Below are 24,399 nucleotides of genomic sequence, written 5' to 3'. Positions count from 1 at the left end.
TGCCTCCTTGATCCACGCTATAAAGGCAAATTGCAAAATATTATGCCACATGAGAACTTGGAACTAATATTAGCAACCAAACAATCAACTCTTGTTGACCGTTTGCTTCAGGCATTCCCAGCACACAGCGCACGTGATCGTTCTCACACGAGCTCCAGGGGGCAGCAGACTAGGAGTGTTAGGGGTGCACACATCAGAAGTGGCGTTGGACAGAGGGGTTTTCTGACCAGGTTGTGGAGTGATTTTGCTATGACCGCAGACAGGACAGGTACTGCTGCATCAATTGAAAGTGACAGGAGACAACATTTGTCCAGTATGGTTACTAACTATTTTTCATCCCTTATCGATGTTCTCCCTCAACCGTCATTCCCATTTGATTACTGGGCCTCCAAATTAGACACCTGGCCAGAATTGGCAGAATATGCATTGCAGGAGCTTGCTTGCCCGGCAGCAAGTGTCCTATCAGAAAGAGTATTCAGTGCTGCAGGGTCAATATTAACCGAAAAAAGGACTCGTCTGGCTACCCAAAATGTTGACGATCTAACATTCATTAAAATGAACCACAACTGGATTTCAAAATCTTTTGCCCCACCTTGCCCGGCCGACACCTAGCTTTCCTATGAAAAGCTCTTGCCTGTGAATTACTTTTCTAATGTCTAATTTGCTGCTGCAGATTGTACAGCATACGACATGTTTACACCTCCCTAAATGGCCAAACTCCCCACACGGGGCCGTGGTATCGCGACTTGGCGCAAGCACCCGTGAGACTGCTGTTTGTCTGAAGAGGTGGGTGTGCTCGCTTTTGGTTGACGGCATTGCTACTGGGTCCCTCATAGTACAATGTAGTGTCTCTGGCGGTGGTGGTGCGCACCCAACGTCAGACACACCGTTGTAACATGAGTGGCCCTGGGGCGGTCCCGCCGGCCTCAAGAGAGTTCCCCCCTACCCCAGCTCAAACTGGGCTCTACTACGTGCAAAATTATGTCGCACAGCTCCACCAATCTTTAGTCTATTCGCTGACATCATTCAATGTCTGGCACTGACAATACAAATTTGTAGACATCTATGATGCAACTTAAAGTAGTCTGTGTCTGTGTCCTATATTGGCACCATTAAATAGTTACTGCCAAATTACTATGTCAGAAACACAGCAGATGAGCCCACCCCTGTACCTAAGTATGCCATCTTTTTTTTTGTTTTGGTTGTTTTGCGAGACATTAACATCTATTTATATTTTGGGAGTACTGGGACAGACACTCCTTGCACTACTCCTCCACTCAGCACCAAGCTGCCTGCCCGTGTATCCATGTAACCGCTGTAAAACTGCCATGAGCCTATTGTTTGTTATTTTAGGCCTTTGATAGCCTGTCTGCGGTCCCTACTCCTCCACTGACCACCAAGCTGCCTGCCCGTGTATCCATGTAACCGCTGTAAAACTGCCATGAGCCTATTGTTTGTTATTTTAGGCCTTTGAAGCCTTTCTGCGCTCCCTCCTTCCACTAGTCCTCCACTGACCAGACCACTGCTGCCCGTGTACCCCTGGAACCAATTTTAAAGTGCCTACAGCCAGCCCATTTTATTGTGTTAGGCCTTCGAAGCCTGTCTGCGGTCCCTCCTTCCACTAGGCCTCCACTGACCAGACCACTGCTGCCCGTGTACCCCTGGAACCAATTTTAAAGTGCCTACAGCCAGCCCATTTTATTGTGTTAGGCCTTCGAAGCCTGTCTGCGGTCCATACTTCCACTAGTCCTCCACTGACCAGACCACTGCTGCCCGTGTACCCCTGGAACCAATTTTAAAGTGCCTACAGCCAGCCCATTTTATTGTGTTAGGCCTTCGAAGCCTGTCTGCGGTCCCTCCTTCCACTAGGCCTCCACTGACCAGACCACTGCTGCCCGTGTACCCCTGGAACCAATTTTAAAGTGCCTACAGCCAGCCCATTTTATTGTGTTAGGCCTTCGAAGCCTGTCTGCGGTCCATACTTCCACTAGGCCTCCACTGACCAGACCACTGCTGCCCGTGTACCCCTGGAACCAATTTTAAAGTGCCTACAGCCAGCCCATTTTATTGTGTTAGGCCTTCGAAGCCTGTCTGCGGTCCATACTTCCACTAGTCCTCCACTGACCAGACCACTGCTGCCCGTGTACCCCTGGAACCAATTTTAAAGTGCCTACAGTCAGCCCATTTTATTGTGTTAGGCCTTCGAAGCCTGTCTGCGGTCCATACTTCCACTAGGCCTCCACTGACCAGACCACTGCTGCCCGTGTACCCCTGGAACCAATTTTAAAGTGCCTACAGCCAGCCCATTTTATTGTGTTAGGCCTTCGAAGCCTGTCTGCGGTCCATACTTCCACTAGTCCTCCACTGACCAGACCACTGCTGCCCGTGTACCCCTGGAACCAATTTTAAAGTGCCTACAGCCAGCCCATTTTATTGTGTTAGGCCTTCGAAGCCTGTCTGCGGTCCCTCCTTCCACTAGGCCTCCACTGACCAGACCACTGCTGCCCGTGTACCCCTGGAACCAATTTTAAAGTGCCTACAGCCAGCCCATTTTATTGTGTTAGGCCTTCGAAGCCTGTCTGCGGTCCATACTTCCACTAGGCCTCCACTGACCAGACCACTGCTGCCCGTGTACCCCTGGAACCAATTTTAAAGTGCCTACAGCCAGCCCATTTTATTGTGTTAGGCCTTCGAAGCCTGTCTGCGGTCCATACTTTAAATACTCCTCCACTCACCACCAAGCTGCCTGCCCGTGTATCCATGTAACCGCTGTAAAACTGCCATGAGCCTATTGTTTGTTATGTTAGGCCTTTGATAGCCTGTCTGCGGTCCTTACTTTAAATACTCCTCCACTCACCACCTAGCTGCCTGTGTATCCATGTAACCGATGTAAAACTGCCATGACTGCCTACTGTTTGTTATTTTAGGCCTTTGATAGCCTGTCTGCGGCCCCTACTTGCAATACTCCTCCACTGACCACAATGCTGCCTGGAGTGCCTGCCTGTGTATCCATGTAACCGATGTAAAACTGCCATGACTGCCTACTGTTTGTTATTTTAGGCCTTTGATAGCCTGTCTGCGGCCCCTACTTGCAATACTCCTCCACTGAGCACAATGCTGCCTGGAGTGCCTGCCTGTGTATCCATGTAACCGATGTAAAACTGCCATGACTGCCTACTGTTTGTTATTTTAGGCCTTTGATAGCCTGTCTGCAGCCCCTACTTGCAATACTCCTCCACTGACCACACCAATGCTGCCCGTGTACCCCTGGAACCTATTTAAAAGTTCATAGAGCCTAGTTATATATTTTATTTACTATTAATAAGGCCATGATGGACTACGCTGTACCACGCTACAAGCTAACCAGTCGACACTTCTTTTGCGAGAAAAGCCATCCCAACCCTCCACCAGCATGTAGAAGACCGCATTGTCCATGCACTCTGGCAATCTGTGAGTACAAAGGTGCACCTGACAACAGACGCATGGACCTGTAGGCATGGCCACGGAAGATTACGTGTCCATTACGGCGCAATGGGTTAATGTGGTGGATGCATGGTCCACAGGGGACAGCCTACTAAGTCTGTCTGCAGTCCCTAATTCAAATTGTCCTCCACTGTCTAAATCGGAACTTCCACCTTCTGGCTTTCGGCCTATAGTATCAGAAATTAAACTGCATTTGGCCTTCAACTTTGGTTAGGGCCTACTAACGGCTTCTGCCCCTCCCTGGTGTTGCCCTCAACTAAATAAAGCTGAGCTTCAACCTTCCGGCTCTCATTATGTGGTTTTAAAAAAAAAAATGGTGGTTAGGGCCTACTAACGGCTTCTGCCCCTCCCTGGTGTTGTCCTCAACTAAATAAAGCTGAGCTTCAACCTTCCGGCTCTCATTAAGTGGTTTTAAAAAAAAAAAAATTGGTGGTTAGGGCCTACTAACGGCTTCTGCCCCTCCCTGGTGTTGTCCTCAACTAAATAAAGCTGAGCTTCAACCTTCCGGCTCTCATTATGTGGTTTAAAAAAAAAAAATGGTGGTTAGGGCCTACTAACGGCTTCTGCCCCTCCCTGGTGTTGTCCTCAACTAAATAAAGCTGAGCTTCAACCTTCCGGCTCTCATTAAGTGGTTTTAAAAAAAAAATGGTGGTTAGGGCCTACTAACGGCTTCTGCCCCTCCCTGGTGTTGTCCTCAACTAAATAAAGCTGAGCTTCAACCTTCCGGCTCTCATTAAGTGGTTTTAAAAAAAAAATGGTGGTTAGGGCCTACTAACGGCTTCTGCCCCTCCCTGGTGTTGTCCTCAACTAAATAAAGCTGAGCTTCAACCTTCCGGCTCTCATTAAGTGGTTTTAAAAAAAAAAAAAATGGTGGTTAGGGCCTACTAACGGCTTCTGCCCCTCCCTGGTGTTGTCCTCAACTAAATAAAGCTGAGCTTCAACCTTCCGGCTCTCATTATGTGGTTTTAAAAAAAAAAATGGTGGTTAGGGCCTACTAACGGCTTCTGCCCCTCCCTGGTGTTGTCCTCAACTAAATAAAGCTGAGCTTCAACCTTCCGGCTCTCATTAAGTGGTTTTTAAAAAAAAATGGTGGTTAGGGCCTACTAACGGCTTCTGCCCCTCCCTGGTGTTGTCCTCAACTAAATAAAGCTGAGCTTCAACCTTCCGGCTCTCATTAAGTGGTTTTAAAAAAAAAAAAATTGGTGGTTAGGGCCTACTAACGGCTTCTGCCCCTCCCTGGTGTTGTCCTCAACTAAATAAAGCTGAGCTTCAACCTTCCGGCTCTCATTATGTGGTTTAAAAAAAAAAAATGGTGGTTAGGGCCTACTAACGGCTTCTGCCCCTCCCTGGTGTTGTCCTCAACTAAATAAAGCTGAGCTTCAACCTTCCGGCTCTCATTAAGTGGTTTTAAAAAAAAAAAAAATGGTGGTTAGGGCCTACTAACGGCTTCTGCCCCTCCCTGGTGTTGTCCTCAACTAAATAAAGCTGAGCTTCAACCTTCCGGCTCTCATTAAGTGGTTTTAAAAAAAAAAAAAATGGTGGTTAGGGCCTACTAACGGCTTCTGCCCCTCCCTGGTGTTGTCCTCAACTAAATAAAGCTGAGCTTCAACCTTCCGGCTCTCATTATGTGGTTTTAAAAAAAAAATGGTGGTTAGGGCCTACTAACGGCTTCTGCCCCTCCCTGGTGTTGTCCTCAACTAAATAAAGCTGAGCTTCAACCTTCCGGCTCTCATTAAGTGGTTTTTAAAAAAAAATGGTGGTTAGGGCCTACTAACGGCTTCTGCCCCTCCCTGGTGTTGTCCTCAACTAAATAAAGCTGAGCTTCAACCTTCCGGCTCTCATTAAGTGGTTTTAAAAAAAAAAAATTGGTGGTTAGGGCCTACTAACGGCTTCTGCCCCTCCCTGGTGTTGTCCTCAACTAAATAAAGCTGAGCTTCAACCTTCCGGCTCTCATTATGTGGTTTAAAAAAAAAAAATGGTGGTTAGGGCCTACTAACGGCTTCTGCCCCTCCCTGGTGTTGTCCTCAACTAAATAAAGCTGAGCTTCAACCTTCCGGCTCTCATTAAGTGGTTTTAAAAAAAAAATGGTGGTTAGGGCCTACTAACGGCTTCTGCCCCTCCCTGGTGTTGTCCTCAACTAAATAAAGCTGAGCTTCAACCTTCCGGCTCTCATTAAGTGGTTTTAAAAAAAAAATGGTGGTTAGGGCCTACTAACGGCTTCTGCCCCTCCCTGGTGTTGTCCTCAACTAAATAAAGCTGAGCTTCAACCTTCCGGCTCTCATTAAGTGGTTTTAAAAAAAAAAAAAATGGTGGTTAGGGCCTACTAACGGCTTCTGCCCCTCCCTGGTGTTGTCCTCAACTAAATAAAGCTGAGCTTCAACCTTCCGGCTCTCATTATGTGGTTTTAAAAAAAAAAATGGTGGTTAGGGCCTACTAACGGCTTCTGCCCCTCCCTGGTGTTGTCCTCAACTAAATAAAGCTGAGCTTCAACCTTCCGGCTCTCATTAAGTGGTTTTTAAAAAAAAATGGTGGTTAGGGCCTACTAACGGCTTCTGCCCCTCCCTGGTGTTGTCCTCAACTAAATAAAGCTGAGCTTCAACCTTCCGGCTCTCATTAAGTGGTTTTAAAAAAAAAAAAATTGGTGGTTAGGGCCTACTAACGGCTTCTGCCCCTCCCTGGTGTTGTCCTCAACTAAATAAAGCTGAGCTTCAACCTTCCGGCTCTCATTATGTGGTTTAAAAAAAAAAAATGGTGGTTAGGGCCTACTAACGGCTTCTGCCCCTCCCTGGTGTTGTCCTCAACTAAATAAAGCTGAGCTTCAACCTTCCGGCTCTCATTAAGTGGTTTTAAAAAAAAAAAAAATGGTGGTTAGGGCCTACTAACGGCTTCTGCCCCTCCCTGGTGTTGTCCTCAACTAAATAAAGCTGAGCTTCAACCTTCCGGCTCTCATTAAGTGGTTTTAAAAAAAAAAAAAATGGTGGTTAGGGCCTACTAACGGCTTCTGCCCCTCCCTGGTGTTGTCCTCAACTAAATAAAGCTGAGCTTCAACCTTCCGGCTCTCATTATGTGGTTTTAAAAAAAAAAATGGTGGTTAGGGCCTACTAACGGCTTCTGCCCCTCCCTGGTGTTGTCCTCAACTAAATAAAGCTGAGCTTCAACCTTCCGGCTCTCATTAAGTGGTTTTTAAAAAAAAATGGTGGTTAGGGCCTACTAACGGCTTCTGCCCCTCCCTGGTGTTGTCCTCAACTAAATAAAGCTGAGCTTCAACCTTCCGGCTCTCATTAAGTGGTTTTAAAAAAAAAAAAATTGGTGGTTAGGGCCTACTAACGGCTTCTGCCCCTCCCTGGTGTTGTCCTCAACTAAATAAAGCTGAGCTTCAACCTTCCGGCTCTCATTATGTGGTTTAAAAAAAAAAAATGGTGGTTAGGGCCTACTAACGGCTTCTGCCCCTCCCTGGTGTTGTCCTCAACTAAATAAAGCTGAGCTTCAACCTTCCGGCTCTCATTAAGTGGTTTTAAAAAAAAAATGGTGGTTAGGGCCTACTAACGGCTTCTGCCCCTCCCTGGTGTTGTCCTCAACTAAATAAAGCTGAGCTTCAACCTTCCGGCTCTCATTAAGTGGTTTTAAAAAAAAAATGGTGGTTAGGGCCTACTAACGGCTTCTGCCCCTCCCTGGTGTTGTCCTCAACTAAATAAAGCTGAGCTTCAACCTTCCGGCTCTCATTATGTGGTTTTAAAAAAAAAAAAAATGGTGGTTAGGGCCTACTAACGGCTTCTGCCCCTCCCTGGTGTTGTCCTCAACTAAATAAAGCTGAGCTTCAACCTTCCGGCTCTCATTAAGTGGTTTTAAAAAAAAAATGGTGGTTAGGGCCTACTAACGGCTTCTGCCCCTCCCTGGTGTTGTCCTCAACTAAATAAAGCTGAGCTTCAACCTTCCGGCTCTCATTATGTGGTTTTAAAAAAAAAATGGTGGTTAGGGCCTACTAACGGCTTCTGCCCCTCCCTGGTGTTGTCCTCAACTAAATAAAGCTGAGCTTCAACCTTCCGGCTCTCATTAAGTGGTTTTAAAAAAAAAAAAAATGGTGGTTAGGGCCTACTAACGGCTTCTGCCCCTCCCTGGTGTTGCCCTCAACTAAATAAAGCTGAGCTTCAACCTTCTGCTCCAAATTACCATTTTAAAAAATGCAATAGGCTTTTCCGGCCTACTAAAGGTGTCTGCCCCTCCCTGGTGTTGTCCTCAACTGAACAAAGCTGAGCTTCCACATTCTGGCTTTCGCCCTATACTATCAGATATTAAACTGCATTTGGCCTACTAGTGTGGTTAGGCCCTTGAAACAGTGTCTGCTGCTCTTGGGTTTGCTACTCCACTGAACAAAGCAATGCCGCCTGTTTAGTCCTGTTACCAATTTTGAACTGCATGTAGCCTACTTTATTCTTTGGCCCTATATCTGTTTCCTCCTCATCCTGCCCATTGCCCAGCCACTGCTAAATGAGTCTGCTGGTACATTGACCTAGACCACTACATTCCCCTTGTACTCTACACAGCCAGAATCTGTCCCTGCTGAAAGTAAGGTTCCCCTTCCCGCATGTTATACCACCTTACACAGGGACAAAGAGGAAGGTGCAGATGAAAGTGCAGGTTCCTTCATCAGGTGGGGGGGCATACTCGTTGGCGACGTCACTGGCACAGGGCCCCTCAGAGTACGCAAAAGTGTCGCTGCTGGTGGGAGGCGCCCCCGCCATGCAAACACACCGCCGTACTTTGAGGGGCCCTGTGCCAGTGGCAATGCGAACGAGTGGGCCCCCCCTGCTTGCTCAGGATCACAGCACTTGCAACTTTTAAATACTTACCTTTCCCTGCAACACCGCCGTGACGTAGTCCGCATTTCCTGGGCCCACGAAAAACTTGAGCCAGCCCTACTCCCCCCACAACTTTCCCCCAATTCCCTATGCCCAACTATTATTATACAGTTAATTAAGATTGGCAAGCTTCAGAAACAAGAATGGATGTTTTTGGCATTAAAATGGGCACTGTAGGTGTTTTCCTGGCCTCCACTCACTGCCGACTATGCTTCCCCATTGACTTGCATTGGGTTTCGTGTTTCGGTCGATCCCCGACTTTTAGCGATAATCGGCCGACTGCACTCGACTCGACTCTGGACAAAATCGGGTTTCCCAAAACCCTACTCGATCTTAAAAAAATGAAAGTCGCTCAACCCTAGTAAAAAGTCCTGAAACTGCTGGTGCTCTCCTTATTTTTCAGATATAATCTTTTGGGTCTTCATCGGTTGGAGCTTTTTGTGACCCCTGCACTAAAGTGAACAGACTGGGGGTGTACACAGGTGGGACTGAAAGATGGGACTTAAGTCTATGCTAGTAACTCTTCTGTTGGTATGTCATTGGGAGTTGGTTTGGCCCAGATAGAAATACTTAATGATGATATGAAAGCCAACTTGCTGTAAGTTACATTTTGCCATAAAGAAGTGTATTTCCCCAGAGATAAAAATGTGAATACACATTAAAGCAGTCAATGAAAAATGTAAATGAGTAAATATATACATCTCTGTAAATACCAAAATGTGTGTATATAAGCTGATGTTACGAACATTGGATGTTAAAAAAAACCCCAACATACTAGCTTCACCTCTCCAGCTGTCATCCAGTCCTCTTCATTCCATCATCAGGTGCACCACATCTCCGGCCTCTTCACTTTCCCGGCCACCTCTAGGCTGAAGCTCACTGAGCCCCATAAGGTCACATCGCCATTGCAACCTTTTGATGGCAAATAAGCTCCGGCATGATCGTGCCCAGAAGTACTAGCCTATAGTTAACAGGCGAGAGCTGCAGCATACCTAACAACAGAAGAAAGTGGACATGATGGAGAGGTGAGTATTGGTTTTAAAAATAACAAACTAATGCTCGCCTTTCTTTCCACAGTCGTGTGTTTCATTCCCAAGACTCCTGGACGCATCCAAGGCCCAGAGGTTGCTGTGTGTCATAAGGTCACAATGCTAACATTGCGACCTTATGAAGCACAGTGACCTCCAAGGCCTGAATGCATGAGTTCTGGCCTATAGTGAAGAGGCCAAGAGATGTAACATGCCCAATGACAGAAAGAAGAGGTCAATATGGTGGGCATCGAACAGTGGGGTGGTAGTTGGTGGTGATGTAAGTATTAGTTTTTTCTTTCCCTCTTCCAGCTTACTTACATATCTGGATTATGAACATAGCTGCAGAACGTATCTAGTTCATAACCCAGGGACTGAATACTCTACATAACCCATTGTGAAGAATATTGGATATATATTTCCAAGTCCATCATTTGTATCCTATTTGGCATGGGAATATAAAAACCCCTTCAGTGCACAGTTGTAACATAACACCTAGCAGCAGGGGAGGTGGAGAGTCAAAGTGCTGGGAGTGACAGATCTCACACCTTGACCAGCTCAGAGCAGAACAAAAGGCTTGCTGCCATGTGGATACCATGCAGTCAAAATTGCTTTGTTAAGTCAGCTATGATTCCTCAAGGAGTTATGGAGACACTATACTGTACATCCTAGCCATGCATTGTGTATATTTCCGCAATCCCCAGACCGGACCAAATGTAAAATGACAGGTGGAATTAATCCTTTCCTGACATTGGATGTTCAGGTGATTCCAAAGTTGGATGTCCATGTATGAAGCACACACAGGAGCTGAGCTCAGTTCATCCCAGGTAGATGCCGATGAGCTGCCATGGCAGCAGGATGCCTGCTGAAGGTCCTTGTGCCTATCATGATGGTACTCCTATGAAGACTAGTCTGTGACTGGTCTACATAAGATACACTGTTTTTCTCTATATACTGCAATCCTATAATATGTCAGTATGTAGAAAAAGTGATCAGACCATCATAAGGTAGAATTTTCCAAGAGGACTTCAAAAAATATATGTTTTTCAAAATATAAAAATTCAGATTACTCTCCTTTCGACCATAAAAATAAAGAAACAAAAAAATGTAAACAATCTATGTATTGCTGCATCCATATTATTCAGATATCAAGATATAAAATTAATTGACCAGAAGGTAAAAGTAGTAAAGAGAAAAAGAAAAAAAATATTAATACCTAAGAATTGTATATTTTTGGTCAATGCAATTCTGCCAAAAAAATGTTATGCAAAGCAATTAAAATATGATATCTTTCCAAAAATTGCATGAATAAAATGATCAGCAACCCTTCACATATCTCCACTGTTGTAAACATTAAGACACTATGGGTCTCAGAAAGTGGTGACACAAACCAATTTCTTTTTTCCTTAAGCGTTTCTTTTTCAATTTTTTTTAAAGACGAAAATAATTTATACATTTGGAATTGCCATGATGTTATTGACCTGTATAATCATATTGCCAGGTTATTTTTACTGCACAGTGAATGTCCCAAAAACAGATCCCCCCCAAAAAAATAGCAAAATTTATTTATTTTTATTTTTTTTTCAGTTTTGCAGTCTCACTGAACTTGTCCAGCAATTAAACCAAGCTGGCTATGTTTATGGGAAATATTAAAAAGTTATGGAAAAAAACTGAAAGCACAGGAAAAGTCCAGAAAGTTGCCCAGATTAGATGGTGTTAAATTGTGTCTGTCAAGTGACAAGACCATCATAGCACCAAATTCCATTTTTGTTCTATAGTGGAACAGAAAAGCAAAGTTAATTGCACTTTTTGCATCCTATATAATTTCTGCCATTAATACCTTTTGTAACAGGGCATTTCACATTAACTGTAAAACCGTTTTTCCCGTGTTGCTGTCTGAACTGTTTTTCCCTGAAAAATGTACAGTTCTTGGAATGAATAACTCATGTGCCATTTCTTTGTATCCATCAAAAATTTCCATTTCCAATCCATTTATACATGTTTATAAGATCATCTCCAAGGCAACATTTCACAAAGGTAACTGAGTCTGATTTTTCCAGCCTTTCAATATGCCCATCGTTGAACACTGCCCTACTTTTTACAAAGTGAAGCAAATCATTCAATCGTATATGTATCATATGGTTCCACAAGAGATTTGGCATTTTATATATTAGGATCACAATTTTTTATCTTTCATTTTAGGCACTGTGGAATCATATTTTCTCATTCAGCCGCTGCTTGACATTGAGCGCTGTTTAGATTACTTGCCAATAGAACACGCAAATTCTTCTACTGCGCTAATATCCCAAGTATTATTTCTCTTAATGTCAATAGTGGGGAGAATATTTCATACACTGCCGATTTTGAAAGTTTTCCTACCTACAAAGAATGAAGAGTTCTGTAATTTCTATTGTAGGTACACGTTAATTGTGAGAGACAGAATCTAAAAAGAAAAAAAAACAGAAAATCACATTGTCTGATTTTTAAATAATTAAATTGCATTTTATTGCATGAAATAAGTATTTGATCACCTACCAACCAGCAGGAATTCTGTCTCTCACAGACCTGTTAGTTTTTCTTTAAGGAGCCCTCATACTCTGCACTCACAACCTATATTAAATAGGTTGTCAACTATATTCTACAATGCCCCCACTGATTTAACCCCTTATGGCGGCAGTTAAGGGTACTTAAACCACAGCAAATGCTTTTTAATGACGTGGGCATACTATTATGGTTGCTAAGGAACCTACTAATCTAAATTGTTTCAAAAAGAATTGCATACCTCTTAAAATCCATAATTGCCCTCCAAAACCCAACTATAAAACAAATGTTAGAAAGTTATTTAATCATTCAACACAGCTTACCATCATTTTATTGCAGTTAAAAGTCCTGAAATTGCTAGTACTCTCCTTATTTTTCAGATATTATCTTTTGGGTCTTCTTCGGTTGGAGCTTTTTGTGACCCATGCAGTAAAATGAACAGACTGGGGGTGTACACAGGTGGGACTGAAAGATGGGACTTATGTCTATGCTAGTAACTCTTCTGTTGGTAAGTATGTCATTGGGAGTTGGTTTGCCCCAGATAGAAATACTTAATAATGATATGAAAGCCAACTTGATGTAAGTTACGTTTTGCAGTAAAGAAGTATGTTTCCCCAGAGATAAAAATGTGAATACACATTTTTCCTACTGGTTCATTTTAAGCACTGTGATAGACCCTATCATAGCCATTGATCTATTTGCTATGTAAGCCTTTTTTGGTTTTGCACCAGTTCAGACTAGATTGCTGTTCAGTCATTTTACGTATATTTACTATGTACTATTTTTTCTGACTTGAACTCCCCGCCCTTCACCATGTTGTGATTTTAAATACATTCAAACACAGTTGGTTCCGACCTTCCTATAAATTCAGGCTTTACCATGTTATTAGCCAGAGGTAAGTGTTCACACTAGGCAGTCAGGTCAGGGACCCATGCGATCTGAGATTACCTTGACGTTTGGTGGATGGGCTCACATTTTTTGGCCAAATCTTGTGCTAAGCATCTCATGTGTTTTTTCATAGATTTCACAAGCCATTAAGCTATTCACATTTCATGTATCGCACATTTCCTTGCTTTAGTACAGTTGAGTGCAGCCATTGATCTATTTGCTATGTAAGTCTTTTTTGGTTATGCACCAGTTCAGACTAGATTGCTGTTCAGTCAGCTTACCTATATTTACTATGTACTATTTTTTCTGACTTGAATGCCCCGCCCTTCACCATGTTGTGATTTTAATTACATTTAAACACAGTTGGTTCCGACCTTCCTATAAATTCAGGCTTTACCATGTTATTAGCCAGAGGTAAGTGTTCACACTAGGAAGTCAGGTCAGGGACCCATCCGATCTGAGATTACCTTGACATTTGGTGGATGGGCTCACATTTTTGGGCCAAATCTTGTGCTAAGCATCTCATGTGTTTTTTCATAGATTTCACAATCCATTAAGCTATTCACATTTCCTGTATTGCACATTTCCTTGCTTTAGTACAGTTGAGTGCAGCCATTGATCTGTTTGCTAGGGCTTAGGTGTTGTCATGGCCAAAAGAGTTGACACCCTTGAAATTGGTGCATTAAATTAGGTATTTCTCCCAGAAAATTATTGCAATTACACATGTGCTGTTATACACATGTTTATATTCTTTATGATATCCTTTTTGTATATTGGAACAAAACCAAAAAAAATCTGAAAAAAAGTCAAATTGGACATAATTTCACACAAACCCCAAATGAACAGGACAAAGTTGTCAACTGAATATTTTCCTCTCACCTGGCATTTCGGACCACTCTATTTTTGTAAACTGTTCCAGGTCTCTCATATTTGAAGGGTGCCTTCTCCCAACATCATTTTTAAGATCTATCCACAGGTGTTTCATGGGATTTAGATCCTGACTCATTACTGACCACTTCAGAACTCTCTAGCGCTTTGTTTGCATCCATTTCTGTGTGCTTCTTGAAGTATGTTTAGAATCATTGTCCTGCTGGAAGACGCATGACCTAAGACACAAACCCAGCTTTCTGACACTGGGCACTACATTGTGACCCAAAATCCTTTGATAATCCTCAGATTTCATGATGTCTTGCACACAGTCAAGGTACAAAGTGCCAGAGGCAGAAGAACAACCCCAAAACATCATTGAACTTCCACCATATTTGACTATAAGCACTGTGTTCTTTTTTTTTTAGTAGACCCCATTCCATTTTCAGTAAACAGAAGAAACATGTGCTTTACCAAAAAGCTGTATCTTTGTCTCATCTGTCCACAAGACTCTTTCCCAGAAATAATTTGGCTTAGTAACGTACATTTTGGCAAACTGCACTCTAGATTTTTTATGTCTCTGTGTCAGCAGTGAGGTCCTCCTGGGTCTCCTGCCATAGGGCTTCGTTTCATTTAAATAATGATGTATAGTTAACGCTGACACTGATGCACCCTGAACCTGCAGGACAGCTTGAATTTCTTTGGAAATTGATTGGGGCTGCTTATCCACCATCAGGACTATCCTGCATTGCAACCTTTCATCAATTTTGTCTCTGCCATCTATGTTTAGTGAGATTGGCTATAGTGCCAGGGGTTGTAAACTTCTTGATTATGTTGCATACCATTGACAAAGGCACATCAAGATCTCTGGAGATGGACTTGTAACCTTGAGATTGTTAATATTTTTCAATAATTTTTGGTTCTCAAGTCATTCAGACAGTTCTCATCTATTTTTCTGTTCTCCACGCTTAGTGTGTCACACACAGACAGAGAATACAAAGATTGAGTCAACTTTTACCATTTTCATTTGGTTTTAGGTGTGATTTTCATATTGCCCATACAAGTTACTTGCATCACATGCTTGAAACAAAGTTGTTTACCCACAACTTTGGAAAAGTGCCAACTATTTTTTCCTGCCAATTTTTGGAGTTGTGTGTATAATTATGTCCAATTTGCCTGTTTTTCTTCATTTTTTGAGTTGCTCCAATATATACAAAGGAAATAAACATGTGTTTACAAAACATGCGCAAATGCAGTCCTGTTCCTGGAGAAATACTTCATTTTTTGGAACAATTTCAAGAGTGCCAACACATTCGGCCATGACTGTACATGACTTTAAATTTTTCAACAATATATTTCATTTGCAACATTTTTTCCATGCTGCTGGGTTACTACAGTGAAGGAAGTAATTATTTGATCCCTTGCTGATTTTGTAAGTTTGCCCACTGACAAACACATGATCAGTCTATAATTTTAAGGGTAGGTTAATTTTAACATTAAGGGAGAAAAATAACAAAGATGAAATCCAGAAAATCACATTGTATAAATTATGTACATTTATTTGCATTTTGCAGTGAGAAATAAGTATTTGATCCCCTACCAACCATTAAGAGTTATGGCTTCTACAGACCAGTTAGACGTTCCTAAAAAAACACTCGTTACCTGCATTAAAGACAGCTGTCTTACATAGTAACTTTTATAAAAGACTCCTGTCCACAGACTCAATAAGTCAGACTTAAACCTCTACAACATGGGCAAGACCAAAGAGCTTTCTAAGGATGTCAGGGACAAGATCATAGACCTGCACAAAGCTGGAATGGGCTACAAAACCATAAGTAAGATGCTGAGTGAGGAGAAGACAACTGTTGGCGCAATAGTAAGAAAATGGAAGAAATACAAAATGACTGTTATCCGACATCGACCTGGGGCACCATGCAAAATCTCACCTCATGTAGTATCCTTGATCATGAGGAAGATGAGAGATCAGCCTAAAACTACATGGGGGAACTTGGTAATGATTTCAAGGCAGCTGGGACCATAGTCACTAAGAAAATCATTGGTAACACATAACGTCGTAAAGGTTTAAAATCCTCCAGTGCCCGCAAGGTCCCCCCGCTCAAGAAGGCACATGTGCTGGCCCATCTCAAGTTTGCCAATGATCACCTGGATGATACTGTGATTGGGAGATGGTGCTGTGGTCAGATGACACCAAAATTGAGCTCTTTGTCATTAACTCAGCTCACTTTGGAGGAAGAGAAATGCTGCCTATGACCCAAAGAACACTGTCCCCACTGTCAAGTATGGAGGTGGAAGCATTATGTTTTGGGGGTGTTTCACTGCTAAGGGCACAGGACTCCTTCATCGCATCAATGGGAGAATGGATGGAGCCATGTTCTGTAAAATCCTGAGTGACAACCTCCTTCCCTCCAACAGAACATTAAAAATAGGTTGTGGCTGGGTCTTCCAGCAAGACAATGACCCAAAGCATAAAGCCAAGGCAACAAAGGAGTGGCTCAAAAAGAAGCACATTAAGGTCATGGAGTGGCCTAGCCAGTCTCCAGACCTTAATCCCATAGAAAACTTATGGAGGGATTTGAAGCCCCGAGTTGCCAAGCGACAGCCTCAAAATCTTAATGATTTAGAGATGATCTCCAAAGAGGAGTGGACCAAAATTCCTCCTGACTAGTGTTGAGCGATACTTTCCGATATCGGAAAGTATCGGTATCGGAAAGTATCGGCCGATACCGTCACAGTATCGGAATCCAATCCGATACCGATACCCGATCCCAATGCAAGTCAATGGGACGAAAATATCGGAATTAAAATAAACCCTTTCTTTCCTTGTAGGTTAATTCTACATGAAGGAAAACAACTAAGAATAATGTAGGATGTATTGGGGGAGGTGGCGGAGACATTAAAGGCACAGGGGTTTATCCCAATCAAATAGAATAGCAGTATTTTTAATTTTTTTATGACGTTCGGCGTTAGAAAGAATTTGACTATGTTAATTTTTTATTTATTTTGTCAGATATTGATGTTTCACTACTTCCACGCCCTTCACCCTATTTTTTACTTCTCCCACACTTTCTTCTTCATTATCCTCATCATCAGCTTCTGTGACATCAACTTCTTCACCTTATTCATCTTCTTCTTTTCTACGTATATATATATTTTTTTTTTTACATTGTTCATATTCTTTTTATTTAACTATTATCTTTTTTATATTCAACTTCTTCATCATATTCTTATTTGTGACAGGCATTCCCGTAGTTGTTATCTATAAAAGTTTGAAGATTACACCTTCCGTTCTGCCTGTCACAAAACAGTTACATTTGTCCGCGTTCAGTTTGGCCTGCAGCATCAGGCTTTATCCAGGGGCACCACGAGGAGGAACGGACTCACCCCCATACACTGCTTAGTCTTCTTCTGCTTATAATTTAGATAATATCTTTTGCTCTGATATTTAGTCTTATGCTTAATGTTCTTCTGCTCTTTGTTCTGCAGCCTCTTGTTCTTCTGCTTCTCGGTCTTCCAGGTTGTCGTCGTCATCTCCAGGGTCGTCATCTCCAGGGTCGTCGTCATCGGGGTCGTCGTCATCGGGGTCGTCGTCATCGGGGTCGTCTTCAGGGTCATCGTCTCCAGGGTCGTCGTCATCTCGGTGGTTGTCGTCTCTGGTGTCGTCCTCATCTTAGGGGTGGTCTTCCGGGTCATCGTCTTTCGGGTCTTGAACTTGGAAATGTAGCAGAAGGTACAAGAAGGCTGAGAAAATGCCGAGAAACAGCTGATGGAACCGGAACTCGGATGGCTACCCGAAGGTCCAAGAGCCAATGGAACTACCGAGGACCAGCTGACGTTACTGGAACCCGGTTACTAAGCAGGAGGTACCCGTGCCTGAAAGCACTACCAAGGACCACCTGACGTTGGTGGAACTCGGATACCCAGAGGGAGGCACCTAAGCCAAAGGCTCTGCCCGGAACCAGCTGACGGTACTGGAACCAGGATGGGGAGCAGAAGGTACAAGAGCAAAAGACACTGCCGAGAACCAGCTGACGGTACTGGAACCCGGATGGGTAGCCGAAGGTCCAAGAGCCAATGGAACTACCGAGGACCAGCTGACGTTACTGGAACCCGGTTACTAAGCAGGAGGTACCCGTGCCTGAAAGCACTACCAAGGACCACCTGACGTTGGTGGAACTCGGATACCCAGAGGGAGGCACCTAAGCCAAAGGCTCTGCCCGGAACCAGCTGACGGTACTGGAACCAGGATGGGGAGCAGAAGGTACAAGAGCAAAAGACACTGCCGAGAACCAGCTGACGGTACTGGAACCCGGATGGGGACCTATTCAAGCTTGTCTTCCTAGGGCCCCAACTGGCGGTGTGTTAGAGCCCAGGGACAGCAGGAGGAGGAGCAGGGGGAGGGGAGTGTAGGCCGAAGCCTGCACAGGCGGCAGCTTTGGGTGTGTTGTGTCTGCGTGGCTTTTGCAGGACACGTTGCCGGCTACACAGCAGGGGAACAGCTGGCGGTGCTGGACCCCACTGACACATTGGCGAGGTGTTTGGCTCTGTGCAGCCAGCACTTCCGGACAGCAACTAGCGTTGTTGGAGCCCGGGCTCTGCAGGTGGAGCAGAGTGTAGGCCGAAGCCTAATTGAACCGATTTCAAAAGTCACCTTTAACCCCCCCTCAGGGGTTACAAAGTAGAAGAGCCACAGCTTATGCAGCAGCAGTGCTGCGCAAGTCAAAGGTTGCTCTTGTAATTTTTCTCCTTGCACACGCTGAATGGAACACGTATAACATTTAGCCCTTTATACAGTCAAACTGTGTAATGGAGGCGAGAGTTCCCTTTGTAATGAGACGCAGCACAGGTGTCAAGAATCCCACCTTGGTGCTGGGTGCAGCCTCCCGAGCGTTGTTATTTGCTGTACAGGAGTCTGCGCTGTCGTGTTATCCCCTGGCCTAGCGCCGTTAGCGCTGCCCATCTTCTGGCATCATGTAATGTCGGCCGGTGCGGTTCGCGATGCCCCTGAATCCCAGCCCCGCAGTGTCTTAACATTGTTAAAACACTGCGGGGCTGGGATTCAGGGCCTGGCGCAGCACATATGTTCGCCTCTCACACTCGGGTCCTTACACCCGCTTCAGACTGTGCGGCGTCATCTGATCCCTTATCGCATGCCACGGCCATGAAGCCGCACAGTCCGAAGAAGGCGGAAGGAGAGGAGGGACAGGCGAACTGATGCACTGATCCTGCCCATCAATCACACCCTCGCAGTCCCAATAAATAAGACACCGAGGGGCGTTGTGTGGGTCAGGGCGGCCGCAGAGGCGCAGCCAGCCAAACAATGATGCCAGAAGACGGGCAGCGCTACCAAGGGGGTTGCAGCGTGTCATTACAAAGGAAAGTCACACCACCGGGACGGTTAAATGGTCACACAGAGGACACATTTCAGACGTGTTTTCAGTTCCACATGTGCGAGGAGAATACGTTTCTGAGCCACCTTGCACACATGCAGCATTACCGCTGTACAAGGTGGCTGGATAACGTAAAAACGCCTGGGGGAGGGGGGACAGGTTCCCTTCAATTTCAGTTCTTGTGTCTGCGTGGCTTTTGCAGGACACGTTGCCGGCTGCACAGCAGGGGAACAGCTGGCGGTGCTGGACCCCACTGACACATTGGCTGGTGTTTTTCTCTGTGCAGCTAGCACATCTGGGCCCCAACTGGCGGTGTGATAGAGCCCAGGGACAGCAGGAGGAGGAGCAGGAGGAGGAGGAGCAGGGGGAGGGGAGTGTAGGCCGAAGCCTGCACAGGCGGCAGCTTTGGGTGTGTTGTGTCTGCGTGGCTTTTGCAGGACACGTTGCCGGCTACACAGCAGGGGAACAGCTGGCGGTGCTGGACCCCACTGACACATTGGCGAGGTGTTTGGCTCTGTGCAGCCAGCACTTCCGGACAGCAACTAGCGTTGTTGGAGCCCGGGCTCTGCAGGTGGAGCAGAGTGTAGGCCGAAGCCTAATTGAACCGATTTCAAAAGTCACCTTTAACCCCCCCTCAGGGGTTACAAAGTAGAAGAGCCACAGCTTATGCAGCAGCAGTGCTGCGCAAGTCAAAGGTTGCTCTTGTAATTTTTCTCCTTGCACACGCTGAATGGAACACGTATAACATTTAGCCCTTTATACAGTCAAACTGTGTAATGGAGGCGAGAGTTCCCTTTGTAATGAGACGCAGCACAGGTGTCAAGAATCCCACCTTGGTGCTGGGTGCAGCCTCCCGAGCGTTGTTATTTGCTGTACAGGAGTCTGCGCTGTCGTGTTATCCCCTGGCCTAGCGCCGTTAGCGCTGCCCATCTTCTGGCATCATGTAATGTCGGCCGGTGCGGTTCGCGATGCCCCTGAATCCCAGCCCCGCAGTGTCTTAACATTGTTAAAACACTGCGGGGCTGGGATTCAGGGCCTGGCGCAGCACATATGTTCGCCTCTCACACTCGGGTCCTTACACCCGCTTCAGACTGTGCGGCGTCATCTGATCCCTTATCGCATGCCACGGCCATGAAGCCGCACAGTCCGAAGAAGGCGGAAGGAGAGGAGGGACAGGCGAACTGATGCACTGATCCTGCCCATCAATCACACCCTCGCAGTCCCAATAAATAAGACACCGAGGGGCGTTGTGTGGGTCAGGGCGGCCGCAGAGGCGCAGCCAGCCAAACAATGATGCCAGAAGACGGGCAGCGCTACCAAGGGGGTTGCAGCGTGTCATTACAAAGGAAAGTCACACCACCGGGACGGTTAAATGGTCACACAGAGGACACATTTCAGACGTGTTTTCAGTTCCACATGTGCGAGGAGAATACGTTTCTGAGCCACCTTGCACACATGCAGCATTACCGCTGTACAAGGTGGCTGGATAACGTAAAAACGCCTGGGGGAGGGGGGACAGGTTCCCTTCAATTTCAGTTCTTGTGTCTGCGTGGCTTTTGCAGGACACGTTGCCGGCTGCACAGCAGGGGAACAGCTGGCGGTGCTGGACCCCACTGACACATTGGCTGGTGTTTTTCTCTGTGCAGCTAGCACATCTGGGCCCCAACTGGCGGTGTGTTAGAGCCCAGGGACAGCAGGAGGAGGAGCAGGAGGAGGAGGAGCAGGGGGAGGGGAGTGTAGGCCGAAGCCTGCACAGGCGGCAGCTTTGGGTGTGTTGTGTCTGCGTGGCTTTTGCAGGACACGTTGCCGGCTACACAGCAGGGGAACAGCTGGCGGTGCTGGACCCCACTGACACATTGGCGAGGTGTTTGGCTCTGTGCAGCCAGCACTTCCGGACAGCAACTAGCGTTGTTGGAGCCCGGGCTCTGCAGGTGGAGCAGAGTGTAGGCCGAAGCCTAATTGAACCGATTTCAAAAGTCACCTTTAACCCCCCCTCAGGGGTTACAAAGTAGAAGAGCCACAGCTTATGCAGCAGCAGTGCTGCGCAAGTCAAAGGTTGCTCTTGTAATTTTTCTCCTTGCACACGCTGAATGGAACACGTATAACATTTAGCCCTTTATACAGTCAAACTGTGTAATGGAGGCGAGAGTTCCCTTTGTAATGAGACGCAGCACAGGTGTCAAGAATCCCACCTTGGTGCTGGGTGCAGCCTCCCGAGCGTTGTTATTTGCTGTACAGGAGTCTGCGCTGTCGTGTTATCCCCTGGCCTAGCGCCGTTAGCGCTGCCCATCTTCTGGCATCATGTAATGTCGGCCGGTGCGGTTCGCGATGCCCCTGAATCCCAGCCCCGCAGTGTCTTAACATTGTTAAAACACTGCGGGGCTGGGATTCAGGGCCTGGCGCAGCACATATGTTCGCCTCTCACACTCGGGTCCTTACACCCGCTTCAGACTGTGCGGCGTCATCTGATCCCTTATCGCATGCCACGGCCATGAAGCCGCACAGTCCGAAGAAGGCGGAAGGAGAGGAGGGACAGGCGAACTGATGCACTGATCCTGCCCATCAATCACACCCTCGCAGTCCCAATAAATAAGACACCGAGGGGCGTTGTGTGGGTCAGGGCGGCCGCAGAGGCGCAGCCAGCCAAACAATGATGCCAGAAGACGGGCAGCGCTACCAAGGGGGTTGCAGCGTGTCATTACAAAGGAAAGTCACACCACCGGGACGGTTAAATGGTCACACAGAGGACACATTTCAGACGTGTTTTCAGTTCCACATGTGCGAGGAGAATACGTTTCTGAGCCACCTTGCACACATGCAGCATTACCGCTGTACAAGGTGGCTGGATAACGTAAAAACGCCTGGGGGAGGGGGGACAGGTTCCCTTCAATTTCAGTTCTTGTGTCTGCGTGGCTTTTGCAGGACACGTTGCCGGCTGCACAGCAGGGGAACAGCTGGCGGTGCTGGACCCCACTGACACATTGGCTGGTGTTTTTCTCTGTGCAGCTAGCACATCTGGGCCCCAACTGGCGGTGTGTTAGAGCCCAGGGACAGCAGGAGGAGGAGCAGGAGGAGGAGGAGCAGGGGGAGGGGAGTGTAGGCCGAAGCCTGCACAGGCGGCAGCTTTGGGTGTGTTGTGTCTGCGTGGCTTTTGCAGGACACGTTGCCGGCTACACAGCAGGGGAACAGCTGGCGGTGCTGGACCCCACTGACACATTGGCGAGGTGTTTGGCTCTGTGCAGCCAGCACTTCCGGACAGCAACTAGCGTTGTTGGAGCCCGGGCTCTGCAGGTGGAGCAGAGTGTAGGCCGAAGCCTAATTGAACCGATTTCAAAAGTCACCTTTAACCCCCCCTCAGGGGTTACAAAGTAGAAGAGCCACAGCTTATGCAGCAGCAGTGCTGCGCAAGTCAAAGGTTGCTCTTGTAATTTTTCTCCTTGCACACGCTGAATGGAACACGTATAACATTTAGCCCTTTATACAGTCAAACTGTGTAATGGAGGCGAGAGTTCCCTTTGTAATGAGACGCAGCACAGGTGTCAAGAATCCCACCTTGGTGCTGGGTGCAGCCTCCCGAGCGTTGTTATTTGCTGTACAGGAGTCTGCGCTGTCGTGTTATCCCCTGGCCTAGCGCCGTTAGCGCTGCCCATCTTCTGGCATCATGTAATGTCGGCCGGTGCGGTTCGCGATGCCCCTGAATCCCAGCCCCGCAGTGTCTTAACATTGTTAAAACACTGCGGGGCTGGGATTCAGGGCCTGGCGCAGCACATATGTTCGCCTCTCACACTCGGGTCCTTACACCCGCTTCAGACTGTGCGGCGTCATCTGATCCCTTATCGCATGCCACGGCCATGAAGCCGCACAGTCCGAAGAAGGCGGAAGGAGAGGAGGGACAGGCGAACTGATGCACTGATCCTGCCCATCAATCACACCCTCGCAGTCCCAATAAATAAGACACCGAGGGGCGTTGTGTGGGTCAGGGCGGCCGCAGAGGCGCAGCCAGCCAAACAATGATGCCAGAAGACGGGCAGCGCTACCAAGGGGGTTGCAGCGTGTCATTACAAAGGAAAGTCACACCACCGGGACGGTTAAATGGTCACACAGAGGACACATTTCAGACGTGTTTTCAGTTCCACATGTGCGAGGAGAATACGTTTCTGAGCCACCTTGAACACATGCAGCATTACTGCTGTTCAAGGTAGCTGTAAAACATAGAAACACCTGGGGGAGGGGGGACAGGTTCCCTTCAATTTCAGTTCTTGTGTCTGCGTGGCGGTCGCAGGACACGTTGCCGGCTACACAGCAGGGGAACAGCTGGCGGTGCTGAACCCCACTGACACATTGGCTGGTGTTTTTCTCTGTGCAGCTAGCACATCTGGGCAAAAACTGGCGGTGTTAGAGCCCAGGGTCAGCAGGAGGAGCAGGGGGAGCGGAGTGTAGGCCGAAGCCTGCACTCGAGCAAGTTGAAAGGAAACCTTTAACACCCCCCCCCCCCCCCCCCAGGCGTTTGTAGCTGAAAGAGCCATTGTGTACAGCACTAATGCTGGAAAAGGTAAACTTAGCTCTTTTAATTATGGTCCTTGTACATGCGGAACCTAACATTTATGAAATGTGTCTCCTCACAGCGTTAAACCGTCCGGTAGGTGGAACTTTCCTTTGTCGTGTGACGCAGCACAGCCATCATTTTTACCCCCTTGGCGCCGTGCGCCGCCTCCTCAGCGTTGTTTAAATCTGTCCCGGAGCCTGCGCTGTTAGGTTAGCCCTTGGCCATGCACACATGTTGCGCTGCCCGTCTTCTGACCTCATTTGGTGTCAGGCTGGCTGCGCCTGTGCGGGTGCGCTGGCCGAGATCCCGCCTCGCAGTGTCGTCTAATGTAATCCCACCGCGGGCCTGTGATCCGTGCCCGTGCGCAGTGCATATCCTCTCCTCTCACTCCCCTCCCTACGGCTTTTTCAGACTGTGCGGTGTCACGGCCGTGGCATGCTATTAGGGACCAGCTGACGGCGCCAAGGGGGTAAAAATGATGGCTGTGCTGCGTCACACGACAAAGGAAAGTTCCACCTACCGGACGGTTTAACGCTGTGTGGGGACACATTTCATAAGTGTTTGGTTCAGCATGTGCAAGGAGCATCACGAAAAGAGGCACTTTTTCCCTTTGCATCATTACTGCTGCACAAGGTGGCTCCTTCAGTAACAAACGCCTGGGGGGGGGGGGGGGTCAGGTTCCCTTACATTTAACTTGTTGTGTCTGCGTGGCGGTCGCAGTACACGTTGCCGTATACACAGCAGGGGAACAGCTGGCGGTGCTGAACCCCACTAACACA

The sequence above is a fragment of the Ranitomeya variabilis genome, chromosome 5 (genome assembly GCF_051348905.1).
Source record: "Ranitomeya variabilis isolate aRanVar5 chromosome 5, aRanVar5.hap1, whole genome shotgun sequence".
Classification (NCBI taxonomy): domain Eukaryota; kingdom Metazoa; phylum Chordata; class Amphibia; order Anura; family Dendrobatidae; genus Ranitomeya; species Ranitomeya variabilis.
This window is presented reverse-complemented; position numbering follows the sequence as displayed.